The sequence below is a fragment of the Pelobates fuscus genome, chromosome 12 (assembly GCF_036172605.1).
Source record: "Pelobates fuscus isolate aPelFus1 chromosome 12, aPelFus1.pri, whole genome shotgun sequence".
Taxonomy (NCBI): domain Eukaryota; kingdom Metazoa; phylum Chordata; class Amphibia; order Anura; family Pelobatidae; genus Pelobates; species Pelobates fuscus.
In genome coordinates this window covers 6,300,674-6,317,209 of record NC_086328.1, presented here as the reverse complement: position 1 = coordinate 6,317,209, position 16,536 = coordinate 6,300,674, and positions in this window count along the sequence as shown.

Genomic DNA, 16,536 nt, shown 5'->3' with positions numbered 1-16,536 from the left:
CCTCACCCTGCATGCCCTCAGTTGCAGGGAGCATGTGGGTATATTTTGTCGTCGTTTTTGCCTTGAGACACTGCCTTAGGTCGCTTGTTAGGGTTTCGCTGAGCGGGAGCTCCTGAGAGACACGTCTTGCCGCCATGACGGTTAGGCCCCGCCCCCACCTACCTTATTATTAGTTTATACGGGGACTGGACATCACCTACCTTATTATTAGTTTATACAGGGACTGGGCGTCACCTACCTTATTATTAGTCTATACAGGGACTGGGCGTCACCTACCTTATTATTAGTTTATACAGGGACTGGGCATCACCTACCTTATTATTAGTTTATACAGGGACTGGGCATCACCTACCTTATTATTAGTTTATACAGGGACTGGGCGTCACCTACCTTATTATTAGTTTTTTAACACTTTTATGGTGTTTGTGTTTAGCTGTAATTTTCTTCTCTCTCATTTACTGTTCCCATTCAAATTATATATTGGTTTTTTTTTCAGGAAAAGAAGGGCTTTCTTTACATACCATTAGTTGTATCATGTCATATAATTTAATTGAAAAAAATAAAAAAAAATTTACTTTTACTTGGAAAATCTTTTACTCATCTACAAAAGCTAATTAAAAAAAAAAACAACTGCTAAATAGATTCAAAATTTTGTCCTGAGTTTAAAAAACGTATTTGCTTTTTTTTTTTGTGCAAGTTATAGGGCTATAAGTAGGGCGTTGCTGTTTCACAATATATATTTTTTAAATGTATCAATACTGACATTGTAACACTGTTATCTGTCATAAATCTCTGAATCACACCCAACATGTACATTTTTTTTTTTTTTTTTAACGTAGACAACCCAGGGTATTCATGTAAGGATATTTTGACACTTTCTATGCAGCCATTTTACCACCAATCTTTGCCAAACTTCACATAGGTAATTTTTTTGTTTGATTTTTTTTTCACGTACATTGCAATTCAGGTAAAAAATTCACAAATCCTGTTATGTGTTGCTGCCAAAAAAAAACCCCACTAATATATGTTCAGCAACATCTCCTGAGTACAGTGATACAATGTATTTTAACCCTATCAAACCATATATTTTTGAAAAGTAGACAACCCAGGGTATTTTAAATGGTGGTATTTTAACACTTTTCATGCACTAATTCTGCCAACAGCCTTTGCCAAACGTTTGGGTAGTAATTTTTTGGTGTGTTTTATTTCACACACATTGTACTTTAGGCATGAATAAACATAGCCTGTTCTTTATCACTGCTGAACAACACCAATATGTGTTCAGCAACATCTCCTGAGTACAGTGATACCTCCCATGCATAGGTTTGTCGGGTTGTTTGGGGGCTAAAAGGCCACATCTGGCAGGTGCGCATATCCATTTTCCAGTTTGGAATTTTGACATGTAGTCAACCTGCGCCCATGTCTTATTTGGGTCAATGTATTTTACCCCCATTAAAGCATATATTTTTGAAAAAAAGTCAACCCAGGGTATTTTAAATGGTGGATTAACAGATCCTGGTATGTCTCACTGCCAAACAACACCCTAATATGTGTTCAGTAACATCTCCCGAGTACACCTATGCTCCCCCATGCATTAGTTTGCCACGATTTTACAGTAACAAATTTTGAACTTGCCCATTTTGGCCGAATATAGTTTGCTTGCTTTGCTAGGCACATGTTAAGTGTTGTGCATTTTTTTTTACATCCCTCAACTTGAATTAATGGTTTGAAAGTATATATTTTTATAAAGTAGACACCCAAGGTTATAGAAGATGGGGTGTTTTGACTTCTTTCCCCAAACCATGTTGCCCGAAATATTCAAATAAAGTGTATGGTAATGTTTGAATTCTGTTTTTTATGCACATATTGCTTTTAGATTTTGGCCAGACGGTTATATGTTACTGCCAGAAAACTTTGTAACTTTTTAAAGAACAAATGTGCAGGTATCAAACGCACCTTTAGCAGCAATCTCTAAACCAACTCCTGCAGAAAAAATCTAATGGAGATTTGGGGGAAGGAAACTAACTAAAATTTGCTGCTTATAAAAAAAAAAAAAAAAAAAAGTAAAACAGACTAATGCGCAGCTTAAAAACCAAAAACAAACAAACAAACAAACAAAAACCCTTAAAGGACCACCATAGGGACCCAGACCACTTCAGCTCAATGGGTGCCAGATCCCCCTAGTTTTAACCCTGCAGCTGTAAGCTGCTATGTTTGCATTGAGGGTTAATCCAGCCTCTAGTGGCTGTCTCCCTGACCACCACGGAGCTCCACAGTAATGAAACTCGCTGTAATGTGCTGTGTGTATGAATGTACCACAGAGCTCCACAGTAATGAAACTCGCTGTAATGTGCTGTGTGTATGAATATACCACGGAGCTCCACAGTTATGAAACTTGCTGTAATGTGCTGTGTGTATGAATGTACCACGGAGCTCCACAGTAATGAAATTCACTGTAATGTGCTGTGTGTATGAATGTACCACGGAGCTCCACAGTAATGAAACTTGCTGTAATGTGCTGTGTGTATGAATGTACCACGGAGCTCCACAGTAATGAAACTCGCTGTAATGTGCTGTGTGTATGAATGTACCACGGAGCTCCACAGTAATGAAACTCGCTGTAATGTGCTGTGTGTATGAATGTACCACAGAGCTCCACAGTAATGAAACTCGCTGTAATGTGCTGTGTGTATGAATGTACCACAGAGCTCCACAGTAATGAAACTCGCTGTAATGTGCTGCGTGTATGAATGTACCACGGAGCTCCACAGTAATGAAACTCGCTGTAATGTGCTGTGTGTATGAATGTACCACAGAGCTCCACAGTAATGAAACTCGCTGTAATGTGCTGTGTGTATGAATGTACCACAGAGCTCCACAGTAATGAAACTCGCTGTAATGTGCTGTGTGTATGAATGTACCACGGAGCTCCACAGTTATGAAACTCGCTGTAATGTGCTGTGTGTATGAATGTACCACGGAGCTCCACAGTAATGAAACATGCTGTAATGTGCTGTGTGTATGAATGTACCACGGAGCTCCACAGTAATTAAACTCGCTGTAATGTGCTGTGTGTATGAATGTACCACGGAGCTCCACAGTAATGAAACTCGCTGTAATGTGCTGTGTGTATGAATGTACCACAGAGCTCCACAGTAATGAAACTCGCTGTAATGTGCTGTGTGTATGAATATACCACGGAGCTCCACAGTTATGAAACTTGCTGTAATGTGCTGTGTGTATGAATGTACCACAGAGCTCCACAGTAATGAAACTCGCTGTAATGTGCTGTGTGTATGAATGTACCACAGAGCTCCACAGTAATGAAACTCGCTGTAATGTGCTGTGTGTATGAATGTACCATGGAGCTCCACAGTTATGAAACTCGCTGTAATGTGCTGTGTGTATGAATGTACCACGGAGCTCCACAGTAATGAAACATGCTGTAATGTGCTGTGTGTATGAATGTACCACGGAGCTCCACAGTAATTAAACTCGCTGTAATGTGCTGTGTGTATGAATGTACCACGGAGCTCCACAGTAATGAAACATGCTGTAATGTGCTGTGTGTATGAATGTACCACGGAGCTCCACAGTAATGAAACTCGCTGTAATGTGCTGTGTGTATGAATGTACCACGGAGCTCCACAGTAATGAAACTCGCTGTAATGTGCTGTGTGTATGAATGTACCACGGAGCTCCACAGTAATGAAACATGCTGTAATGTGCTGTGTGTATGAATGTACCACGGAGCTCCACAGTAATGAAACTCGCTGTAATGTGCTGTGTGTATGAATGTACCACGGAGCTCCACAGTAATGAAACTCGCTGTAATGTTTGAATTCTGTTTTTTATGCACATATTGCTTTTAGATTTTGGCCAGACGGTTATATGTTACTGCCAGAAAACTTTGTAACTTTTTAAAGAACAAATGTGCAGGTATCAAACGCACCTTTAGCAGCAATCTCTAAACCAACTCCTGCAGAAAAAATCTAATGGAGATTTGGGGGAAGGAAACTAACTAAAATTTGCTGCTTATAAAAAAAAAAAAAAAAAAAAAAAAAGTAAAACAGACTAATGCGCAGCTTAAAAACCAAAAACAAACAAACAAACAAACAAAAACCCTTAAAGGACCACCATAGGGACCCAGACCACTTCAGCTCAATGGGTGCCAGGTCCCCCTAGTTTTAACCCTGCAGCTGTAAGCTGCTATGTTTGCATTGAAGGTTAATCCAGCCTCTAGTGGCTGTCTCCCTGACCACCACGGAGCTCCACAGTAATGAAACTCGCTGTAATGTGCTGTGTGTATGAATGTACCACGGAGCTCCACAGTTATGAAACTCGCTGTAATGTGCTGTGTGTATGAATGTACCACGGAGCTCCACAGTAATGAAACTCGCTGTAATGTGCTGTGTGTATGAATGTACCACGGAGCTCCACAGTAATGAAACATGCTGTAATGTGCTGTGTGTATGAATGTACCACGGAGCTCCACAGTAATGAAACTCGCTGTAATGTGCTGTGTGTATGAATGTACCACGGAGCTCCACAGTAATGAAACTCGCTGTAATGTGCTGTGTGTATGAATGTACCACAGAGCTCCACAGTAATGAAACTCGCTGTAATGTGCTGTGTGTATGAATGTACCACAGAGCTCCACAGTAATGAAACTCGCTGTAATGTGCTGTGTGTATGAATGTACCACAGAGCTCCACAGTAATGAAACTCGCTGTAATGTGCTGCGTGTATGAATGTACCACAGAGCTCCACAGTAATGAAACTCGCTGTAATGTGCTGTGTGTATGAATGTACCACAGAGCTCCACAGTAATGAAACTCGCTGTAATGTGCTGTGTGTATGAATGTACCACAGAGCTCCACAGTAATGAAACTCGCTGTAATGTGCTGTGTGTATGAATGTACCACGGAGCTCCACAGTAATGAAACTCAGGGATTTATATAGCTGCACATGCATACTGCTACATGGAACTGAAACTGTATACGTCACTGATAGCTGTGATGTCATTAATTAGCAGTGATTAGCAGAGACTTGCTTAAAAGACAGGTTCTGCAATGTGTCAAAAAGGGGCATGCACTCAAAGTTGCTGATCATCAATATTTAAAGGGACACTATAGTCACCAACACAACTTTAGCTTGATGAAGCAGTTTTGGTGTATAGATCATGCCCCTGCAGTCTCACTGCTCAGTTTGCTGCCATTTAGGAGTTAAATCACTTTGTTTATGCTGCTCTAGTCACACCTCGCATGCCTTTCTAGACACTACCTGTAATCAGTCATCTAATGTTTATACTTCCTTTATCACAAATTCTGTTTAATGTACAATTTATTATATCCTGCTCTGTTAAAGGCGTGCTAGACCTTGTTGAAGCCTCCTATGTATGATTAAAGTTCAATTTACAGAAAAAAAGTTCAATTTAAAAAAAAAAAAAACTTTTAAAAAAAGTTACATTTGATTGAAAATGAAACTATTTTGCTTTCATGCAGGCTGTCAGTCACAGCCGGGGAGGTGTGGCTGGGGCTGCTTAAACAAATATAAATTGAGTGATTTAACTCCTTAATGGCAGAGGATTGAGTAATGGAACTCAGGCATGATCTATACACTAAAACTTAAGCTACATTTGTTCTAGTGACTATAGTGTCCCTTTAATTCTGCATAGATTAGCTGAGGCCAATAGCAGTTTTTTACAAAACCATCAAGAAACATAGCTACTTGTGGTGTATATTAATTACAGATTCTTCCCAATCTATGCTTAGTTCATTGAGATTTTTGGTTTTAGTTGTCTTGTATTGCTTTCTAATAGTCTGATGGACAAAGATATTTTATTGTTTAATAAATACAGCACAGATTTCACAAATATATGTATTTTCATTTTATTGACTTTTTATTTTTATATATATATATATATATATATATATATATATATATATATATCTATATGTATATATATAAAATCTAAAGCATCCTTGGATAATGTTAAAATTAACAGACAGGTTAAGACATGTACTGCCACCCCAAGTGGGATACAAGAACTTACAGTAGTGAGGTGAGTGAAGCAGCACAACAGAATACAAAAAAATAAATAAAAAAAAACAGGATTCCCTAGTAGCCCTTACACTACCATCAGCTGCTGCTTCCTTGAACTACAGACTGGGAGGTGAAAACCTGAAAGAAAGGGGGACTAAGAGGAGCTAATCAGCCCTAATTACCATTAGAGAGAAGAAGTTGAGGCAGCTGTTTGCCATTCCTGGGATGTATAGTATGCAAATGTCCACCATAGAACGGTCACACTTTCTTTTTTGTGGACACTGAGGGTAACCAAATTACCCGTTGGCAGCCAAAGTAATTGGGAGGTAGAGCTCCCATTAGGAGTCCGGCAAATTAGGAAGAATAATGGAGCGAGGCCTTTGTTGCGAATAATAATGAAGGGACAAAAAGAGTGACCTTTTCTTCTAACTGTGCAGAGCTGTTAACGTGGCTCACCTGCGATCAGTACGCAAGTCACAGCCTCTTGCAAGAACCCTGGCGGGGGATCCTGTCCTTCTCCAACCGATGCAAAACTAAGTTCAACTTCTCTGGTCATTGCAAAAACCTTTAAAGCCCAATGCAAGCAAATGCTGGCCCTTGCAAATATCTGTTCAAACTGCGTCTTCCTCGTTTTCAAAGTTGCTAAATTAGACTTCTGTTCTTTTCATTAGCACCCCTGGCTGGTTGCTGGCAGCCCTAAAATGCATATTTTTTTTTCCTACACCTCTTCCGATACAGAGTTTTTAACATGCTGCTCTCCAAAAGCCAATGTGTCATAATTCACAGAAAGTGCGTCTTTTCAGTCTCTGCAGAACAGAACACAGCATTGTCCCTCTTCTGAATTCCCTTGTATTTGTGATAATATATATATAGCAACCCCACCCTTAGTATGAGTAAGGTGCACTTGCTGCGTATGTTCTTAAGAGACAAGGACTTGCGACAAGGGAAGATACTTTGAGGAGTATAGCATCAAATGAACTTAGACTGAGGAGAGAGGGGCATGAATGACAGTCTGGTAAATGATGCTGAAGGGAAAAAGAGAACAGAAGGGACTCCCAACTGTGTGTGTCTTCTTAGTACACTTACTGAATTTCTTTATATAACTTCATCTTCAAACTAAACAGCACTTTCCCATGAACCCTGACATAGCTGAAAGAAATGAGGGATTATTTGTCTCCATCCTCTACAAGAGATCCAGTGGTCATCAGGCACATGGCCTGTGGCGCTACATAGCCATCTTTATCATAAGTCCTGATATCTGGCCTGTAGGGACACGAGCTGCACCTAACCCCGCTTTGTCGGGATTTATGTAGCATTTCATAAAACCTGGATACAAATTCTGTATATTATGTTTTGTTGGGTTATTTTTCTAATTTCTGATAAAGATCTGTTTTCCCTTGACAGTATCAATATAAAATATAAAAAATAAATAATAATAATAATAAAAAATGGTCTTAGTTTAGTCTTGCAATTATAGCTTCTCAACACCTCTGAATATATTTATGAAAAGGCGCAGGTAGTTACTGGAAAAGAAATCACTGATGCATAGAAGCAGATAACCCAATTGTCTTGGAAGGAAATAAACTGACAGAGGAAACGAGAAGTATAAGGCGCACCTGAAAAACAAACAGCAGGCCTTCAAGGCTCTGTTAGTCACCTGGACACTATAACATAAACGAAGATCAGTGCGAGTCCATATGACCAGAGCTGCCAGAATAGACGGCTAGCAAAGGGGAGGGGGGGTGGGGACACAGGCTGCAGAAGTGTATGAAAGTGTGCCGGCGTGTTGCAGGGGGGAGATCAATTAGACAGGGAAAATCCACCTCCTTCATTCAAAAATAAAATGAATAAATAAATTCATCAATTAAAAAAAAAAAAAACGCATAAAAACACACTTATACACATTAGGAAACTATGTTTATTCATTGATTCATTGGGTTATGTGAAAGCCTTTAGTGAAGATTATTAAACCCAAGGCAGGAGAATGAGAGAAACGGTAAGAGAGAAGAGACAGAAGAGAAAGGATTGCTATTATTTGGGACATTGGTGATGCACACAGAGCCAGCCAGAAGATTAAATTAAGTATTATATCCGCTGACCCCATTACCATGGTTACCGGACAGCAGAAAATATTAATCAAGTCGAGTCTTTTCATCCGAAGGTACTAGAAATAAATCTGATAAATACAAATATATATGGATATCATCGCCCCTCGGATGCGGCTCAGAGCAGGGGCACATAACACTCCCCAAATGTCTGATGGTGTTGAGATTAATACATTAAGAGATCCCATTATTTTCAGAAAAACAATGTAACCGGAACAGAATACCCTTGCAGGACAGACACCTTCACCAAGCTTTCTTAATTTCCAATAAAATATAAAAATATGTCAATCTATTTCGGAAACATCTTCAGCCCGCGTGTGGCTCAGTAACCTCCCAGTCATTTTGACATTTTTCTCTTTAATATAAATATTATTTACCATACACAATTTGATGGGCTGTAGATACATTGGTGGCTGCACAAACAGCAGGCTTCCAAACACTATAGTGAAATCGTCTTGGCGTACTGACTCCCCTCTCATCTGAGATTTTACCATTTAACTCTGAGAGATTGCGCACATCATAAAATTTATGATTTTGCTAAATGAAGAGAAGAAAATAACAACGGCTCAGTCTTTAGCTTACAAAGGACAGAGAAGAGCTAAATTAATCTCATGCCATATTTAAATCCTCTTGAAGAAGACACTGACTTATAATTCAATATTTCAAAAGCCGGACATAAAAAAGGAGTTGTTTTGTTTGACCTAGAGAAAAATGCGGGTGTAGTTTAACATGCAGTGCATTGCTGGGTTTTAATAATATTAAATGTTAATGATCACATTGTTTTAATTGAGTTTCCCTGTCTATAAATACAAATTAATTGGAAAACTGGGGAATGGTCAATAATGTTTCTGGTTATCTTTAAATAAATATGACAAAGCGCTTGGAGTGCCCGCAAAACAAAGAGACTTTGAAGGAAAACCCGTGCCAATACCCTAGCTGTTTTTTTAAAGCACTTTCTATTTTCCTATATTATGACACTAACATAAAAAAATTACAAAATAACTATCTGAGGTATTGATTTCACCTGTAATTATCATTAAAAAAAAAACACACCAAATGATGCATCTTAAAAATAATAAAAAAATAATAAAACCAAATGCTTGGGTTAATTCACCATAAATACACCATGGCATGTATGGATTTAATAACTCAAAACGTATCTCCTTTAGTATATTCATAAGTCCTCCCCCCCACAGTCTTACCATCATTTCTGGATAGAGAGTGATTAACAGACACAAGGCCTTGGTCGGTTCAGGCCAGCTGTGCCATAGAAATTGTCAGCGATGACCAAAAGCACTCACAGAAAACAATTGAATTTCTTACACAGCCCCATCATGCTTGATATATTCTTTCAAGGTCATTACCCAAGGCTGGGAAGGTCATATGATTAACGAGTGACAGACCCAATGAGACCTAGTGTGCATGAGCGGCCTTTTTTTAATTAGACTGAGGTTTTTGCAAAGTGAGGTCTACAAACAGCAAAAGGCACGACCGAAGATAAAAAAGAGTGGATGGGTCTAAGAGGACTTCTATCTTTTTAGGAAGACATTCAGGTCAAAAATGTATAATTTGAGAGTAAAATAACAATACACAAGTATGAGTTTTGATAGCTCATCTCTTGTTCGAAACTAGTTTAAGGTAAGCACATATTGTGTAATAGATTGAGTTTATGTGTATTTATGCACATCCAAAGCAACTGACTGATTTGCTCAAATTGTCTTCAATACTTTACGTTTTATTTTACTTCTGATTCCCTTGCAGTTTTCCAATCCTCCCTGAATGCTCTATGTTTGACACTTTACTCTTTATCATTGTTTCCTAATCAAGTCATCAAGGCACTCAAGGGGTCCCATTTCAGTCAGTATCCTCTTTGGAAAATGAATGCCTAAATCCTGAAGTGTTGATGTGTTTTGAGAACTGGGCTAGGAACTAATGTACTGGATTATCAACTGCCTGATGCCCTAAAAAGAACTATCTATCTATCTATCTATCTATGTACGTCTGTCCATCTGTCTGCCCACCTACCTCTCACCCATCAATCCATCCATATAGCTAGACATACACGTATAAAAGTAATGGACACACATACACTGCTTGGATGTAGTATACATAATAAGTCTGGTCTCTCTTACTCGGTCAAGCTGTTAGGACATGACCATTCTGATGAATAATTCGAGGTGAAATACTATAAATGATTTGGGAAAGATCCATTATTTCGATGATAAACCATGTTCCAGAAGCAGGATATTCATGTTTGGAGTCTGCAAATGATTAGCATATTAAGCCATAGGATCCAGTCCAGATGTATTTTTACAACAAAGACTTAAGTGCTCAAAAATAGGGTGGTGTTTTCACCCAATGTGTGGAAATATACCATATTCCAAGTTAATTTAGCAGAAAGGTCTCACTACATGCAAGGCTACAGGTTCAATGATGATTTTATGTTATGGATAAAACAGATGAAGATTTACCATATGCATCCAACCTCATCTCCCTCCCCCGCCCGCACACAATGTTTAATATCATCCTTGCCTCTTGATTTCTTCACAACATTGCAGTAAACACCGCCGTTTCTGAGGACATGCTCATCCAGAAGAACCTGTGCCTGAGGCTGTAGAACCATTAGCCCTTTTTCTGAAAGCCTCATTAGTGAACCTCACACTGTTAGAAATTGTCTTGCTGCTGCAGTCTACTTTGTCTTTCCTGCCTCTGATGGCTGGTTAGTCCAAACCGTGCATCCTTCCAGAGAGCTACTAAAATAAGCCTAATTTGACATCCAGCCTCCTCCCTATTCCACTAGGGTACTAGTCAGAAATAGAAGGGCAAAGATGTAAGGTAAACTATCTGAGATGTAGACAACTACTACGTCCATACATACAAAGCATTATAACAGGCTAGAATTGGGCTGTTGACTTGTGCCCTTGGATCATGTTATCACCTGTTTCTAAATTGTCAATACACCAAGCTAACCGTTATAAGTTTGATTCTAACCTGCTGCAGAACCCAGGTTTGTAAGGGATGTAGTGTGTGTACAGTGGATGCAGTATGTAGATTGTAAGCTTGTCTGGGCCCTCTTTACCTACTGTTCCTGTATAATGGCTGTTTTGTTTCCTGTTGTACAGTGTTGTCGAATATGTTGGCTCTAGATGAATAATTAAATAATGATTTAACAAATTATTATTATACAAATTTAATTATGTGTAAGGGATGCAGTGTGTAGGGAAGGGACGTAGTGTGTGTATACAGGATGCAGCATGTAAGTGTATAGTGAATGCAATGTGGGATGCAGTGAGTGTATGATGCAGAGTTTAAGTATGGAGGAAGCAGTGTGTCTGTGTGTGTGTGTGTAATTTCTGAAGTGTGTGTATAAGGGATGCAGTGTGTGTGTAAGGGATGCAGAATTTGTATGTGTAAGGAATGCATTGTGTGTGTCATGGATGCAGTTTGTGTGGGTATGGAGGAAGTAGTGTGTGTGTGAAGGATGCAGTGTGTGTGTATGTATGTGTGAGGGATGTAGTGTATGTGCAAGGGATGCAGTGTGTGTAAGGGATGCAGAGTTTGTGTGTGGGTATGGAGGAAGTAGTGTGTGTGTGTATCTGTGTGTGTGCGCACATGTTTAAGGGATGCAGTGTGTGTGTGTAAGGGATATAGTGTGTATTCAAGGGATGCTGTGTGTGTGTAGGTGCTGCAGAATATGTGTGTAAGGAATGTAGTGTGTGTATGGAGGATACAGTGTGTGTGTAAGGGATGGAGAGTGCATGTGTATGGAGGTAATAGTGTGTGTGTGTGTGTGTGTGTGTGTGTCTGTGTAAGGGATGTAGTGTATATGGAGGAATCAGTGTGTGTGTAAGGGATGTAGTGTGTGTGTGTGTATGGAGGATACAGTGTGTGCGTGTGTGTAAAATATGCAGTGTGTGTGTCTGCCTACCTTTGCGGTGGTGGGATAGCGTCTGTTATCTGTGGGCAGTGACAGGAGCAGGGTTTTTTCTTTGTCTATATCTTATGATTTTCTCCCCTCATTGTCTCTTACCTGTGAGAGTGGACTCATATTCCCCTGTGGTCCAGTACGTCCTGTTTTCCATCAGACAATACACGAGAATAATACAACAATGCTTCTCGCGAAAAGAGTCTGGACAGCCCACAGTGCGCAATTTAGAAGCATTGCCGTGTTAAGCTGCGGAAACGCTCTGACAGCCGGGCTCGCAAGCGAGGAAGGGCACGGTGGGGGAGGATACAGACAGTCTTGGCTCACTCTCTAAGCAGGTAAGAATGCAATGGTGTAAGGATGAAGATCTTTGATCTCCTTTCTCCACAACTCTATGGAAATGCTTATATACATTTATACAGGTGTATTGCCTGGTACCCCCTAATGGCAGCCATGATCTTTATATATTCCCTGAACAGTACCACTGGGCCAATGTCACACCCTGCTTGCTGCACTGGCGCCATATAAATGGTAATAATTATTATTTAAGGCCCAAAATGCCCTTGTGTTTTAGGCATCTTGTTTTACATTAGAATTTGATTTACACAAATAAACGTAAAAGCATACTTTAAAGACACATCACGATGAGTTTCAATGCTGAGGAGATCTTAACACACTCATACACATCAAAACACCTAAGCTCATAAAAATATTTGTACGTGAGTTCTAAGTATCCATTGAAGAGCGAATCTTGGGAGATAAAAAGTCAACAATAGAAATCTCATTTATCAAACTGACTACTACTAGTCTCAACCCAAAGTCAAATCATTGCAAACAGGAAATTGAGACCTAAATACGCGGTTTGGGAGTTGTGATGGATTCCATGTTGCTATTGGTCTGCTTAAGCAATATAACCTGGGTATAATTTATTGTTATTCACTAAAATATGAACCACAGTCTATTAAAATCCAAATGGAAACATTTAGGCAAAAACTCTCCAGATCAGCTGACGTGGCTATTTCGGAGTTTAGTCAATAACCCTTTCTGGCATTGCAGCGAGATTTGTACATGTCGTTTTCCAAGTTGCCCACAGAGTAATTAATATTTATTATACAACGATCTGGGGAAAACAGAGAGAAAAAAATATGGAATCCTACAAATGTGGCGGGTTTTGTTTTCTTTTTTTCCCTCCAGAACCAAAAATTGGTGGAAACATCCAATATGGTGATATCGTGGGAATATAGCTTGCTAGCATACTCATTTGCATGCAGTCCCCGAAGTATAAACATACAGATGATACATTATAGCAATATAAACAAAATCTCAGACGCATATTTATCTTGGAAAACTGAAAGTTACTAAAAAAAGCCAAGGAAAGTAGCACAGTGTCTGACCCCGATAGCACATGTGAGTAAGGGAGAATTTGCAGGCAGCTGTACATCTGGGGCTGCTCCAAAAATGGCACACACTTCCTGACATATTTCTTTCTCTGTAGCCTAGTCCGATGGAAGATACGGCCAGTGTCCATAAAATAGTGATATAAAATATACAATAAAATGATAACCATAAGACATTACCATTATTATGGAATAGAAACAAAAAGGGCAGGCAGGCATTATGCATTAAATAACAAGTATTTGTGTTTGTGTATTTTTTTTTTTTAATTTGCACTTTTGCAAGGAAACTTTTTTAATTGGTTGCTTTTTTTGCCAATTGTGTTTAGCTTGTGTTGATAATGTTTAAACCTGTTTAACAGGGTGTTTGTTTTTATTAAAATCCAGTAAGAGACTTCTATCTAAACTGTGCTAGTTTGTTTTTATCTATCTGTTCCATTCAAGCACCGCATTTTGCGCAGTGGATCAGCTTACATTGAGAGATTTCAGGCCCTGACTGGCTGTTTGTAGCAGCCATTCATTCATTTGTTGGCATAACCGTCTCTGCTAAACTAAAAGGGGTTTAAAATGTTGCTAAAATTACAAGACTGAAAATCTGTCATATCTTGAAATGGTGATGAAAGCATGATTTTCTATAACTCGATTCATACAGAGTACAGATTTAAACGGCTGTGTTACTCAGATAAGGGAGTAACGGCTGAGTATGATAGGAGTTACAGTCTAGCATTTTGAAGATAGAAAACTCCTAACGTACTTCTCAGGATACACACGCTATAGCACCAACCAAAGCAGTAGTGTTACAATGGTGGCCATCATTATACACAGGACTATAGTGCTGACGTGTCTATGCTATAACAATATAAAGTCACTACAGATCGTGACCTTTTAGAGTCGTTATAAATGCTGTTTATTATTTACTACTATTCGTCAGTGGGAATATATTGAAGTGCTTATTATTTTTCCTCAAATGCCTGAATAATTCTTGATTTTTATTAAACACATTTCCCTTCATTGAAAGTGACTGGCTTTTTAAATACTGCGGGTGTTAGAAATGTCAGTTTCTATTTGTGTTCCCGTAGGATTCCAAATCTAGACACTTTACACACATTGTTGAATTTGTGATTAGGTCAGCATTTAATGGGGATCTACCAGTGGCCTCACACACGTCTAATATTAACAATGGCTAGTTCTCTTTAATGGAGAGCTTTAAATGATAAATTATGTCATTCTGTGCACAGCACTCTCCTGTCCCATTATCTCTCTCCAGGTCAGCATTCTGCCTCTCCATCTATTGCTAATATTTCTAAGATTGCTTTGCAGACTCCTGCACTTTGCTGTATTGTCAGGATCCAGCGGATCTCACTGGGCGCTGGAGAGCCCTGGTGTGCTATTTTTGAGTCATAGGTAATTAACACAATGAAAGAGTTAGAAAGGGAAGAAAGGAGATGGAGTGTGTGCAGTTTGGATGCTGTGAGACTTAAGTGGAGATATGCCTGTCTGGGCGGTTTTTAGAACTGTCTATACTAAAGCAGTGCTCTAGACTTGACCTCACAAGTCCAGATTTTGTTTTCTTTCATTTTTAGCCTCTATCAACTCCTATTCCTTCCGCCTTCATCCCCAAACTAGCTCGTGGTGAATGAATAGGTAGAATGGCCCCCCTCCCTCTCACGTTGCAAGCCCATTTCCCTGAGCCATCTCCAACCGAGTAAGATAATAAGCACAAGTGAGAACAATAGGGGACAAAGAGATGGAACACAAAGGAGAGGAGGCCAATACCGCACGCAGGTAATTAAAGGGACTATTTCAAGGTTGCAGGGTAAAAGCCACATCATTTAATATACTTCTGATAATTTGGAACCAAACAAGAGTGGGAGACATTTCCTTCAAGCGGTATCCGAAGTAGATTCAGATTCAGATGAATATGTGACTTGAAAAGAAGAAAAACAATGAGAGCCAGCCAATGATTGATATTTATGTCCTTTGCTGCAGACAATGTATACAGTGTGTTGTGTGATGATGGCTTTGTCTCTGTAATGGTCTGTAATTAGGGACATGTGACACGTTCTTTACCTGAATACAGGGTTATGGCTTTGTTTGAACCTAACCCCATTCGTACTGCAGACGGCAATGAGAAATGGTAAAATAGACACTGACAGTAAAAGTCGCCGTTACGCGGCAGAGAAAAAACACACTATTAATTGAGTTAGATATTGCTTGTTCTGAGATTAACATGGCTTGAGCTACACATATATACATATACAACGTATCATACAGCGACACTGCGTCTTATAGTTATAGAACAGCACAACTAGTGCCTTAACATGCATTTCTTGTACGGCATAACAGGCCATGCGCTAGGGGAGGCAAAATATTGTTAAAATTTTGTATTTATTATTTAAAGTGAATTTACACATTGCACATTATAGGCAAATCTATGCAAGGAATAGTGGACCTGGTCACGCCATAACTTACGCGGAGAGCATAATGTGTTACGGTGCTTTAATAGTGAATGTTGTCCCTGTCACATGATGGTAAGTAAGCTGCTGGTGTATTATTTATACAGCACCAACATATTCAGCAGCACTGTCAAATTATAAAATGGGGACAACTGAAAACAAGAGAAGAGGTGAAAGAGACCCAGCTCAAACAGGCTTACAGCCTATGAGATTAAGGTGAATGCCATATGTGTCACATGATGGTAAGTAACGCTACAACAACTGTCCCTCTATTGCCGATTTCGGAGTCCTGTCCAGCATTTCCCAACTTAGACGCTCTCTCTATAACATGACAGTAAGTAATGCTGCTGTAAACATGGCCGTTACGCCAAATGTCCCTCTATTGGCGATTTCATGATCCTGTTCAGCATTTCCCAATTTAGATGCTCTCTCTATAACATGATGGTAAGTAACGCTGCTGTAAACATGGTGGTTACGCCAACTGTCCCTCTTTTGGCGATTTCGGAGTCCTGTCCAGCATTTCCCAATTTAGATGCTCTCTCTATAACATGATGGTAAGTAACCGCTGCTGTAAACATGACATGAATACGGCCTCAGTTAAATTTTTGTTG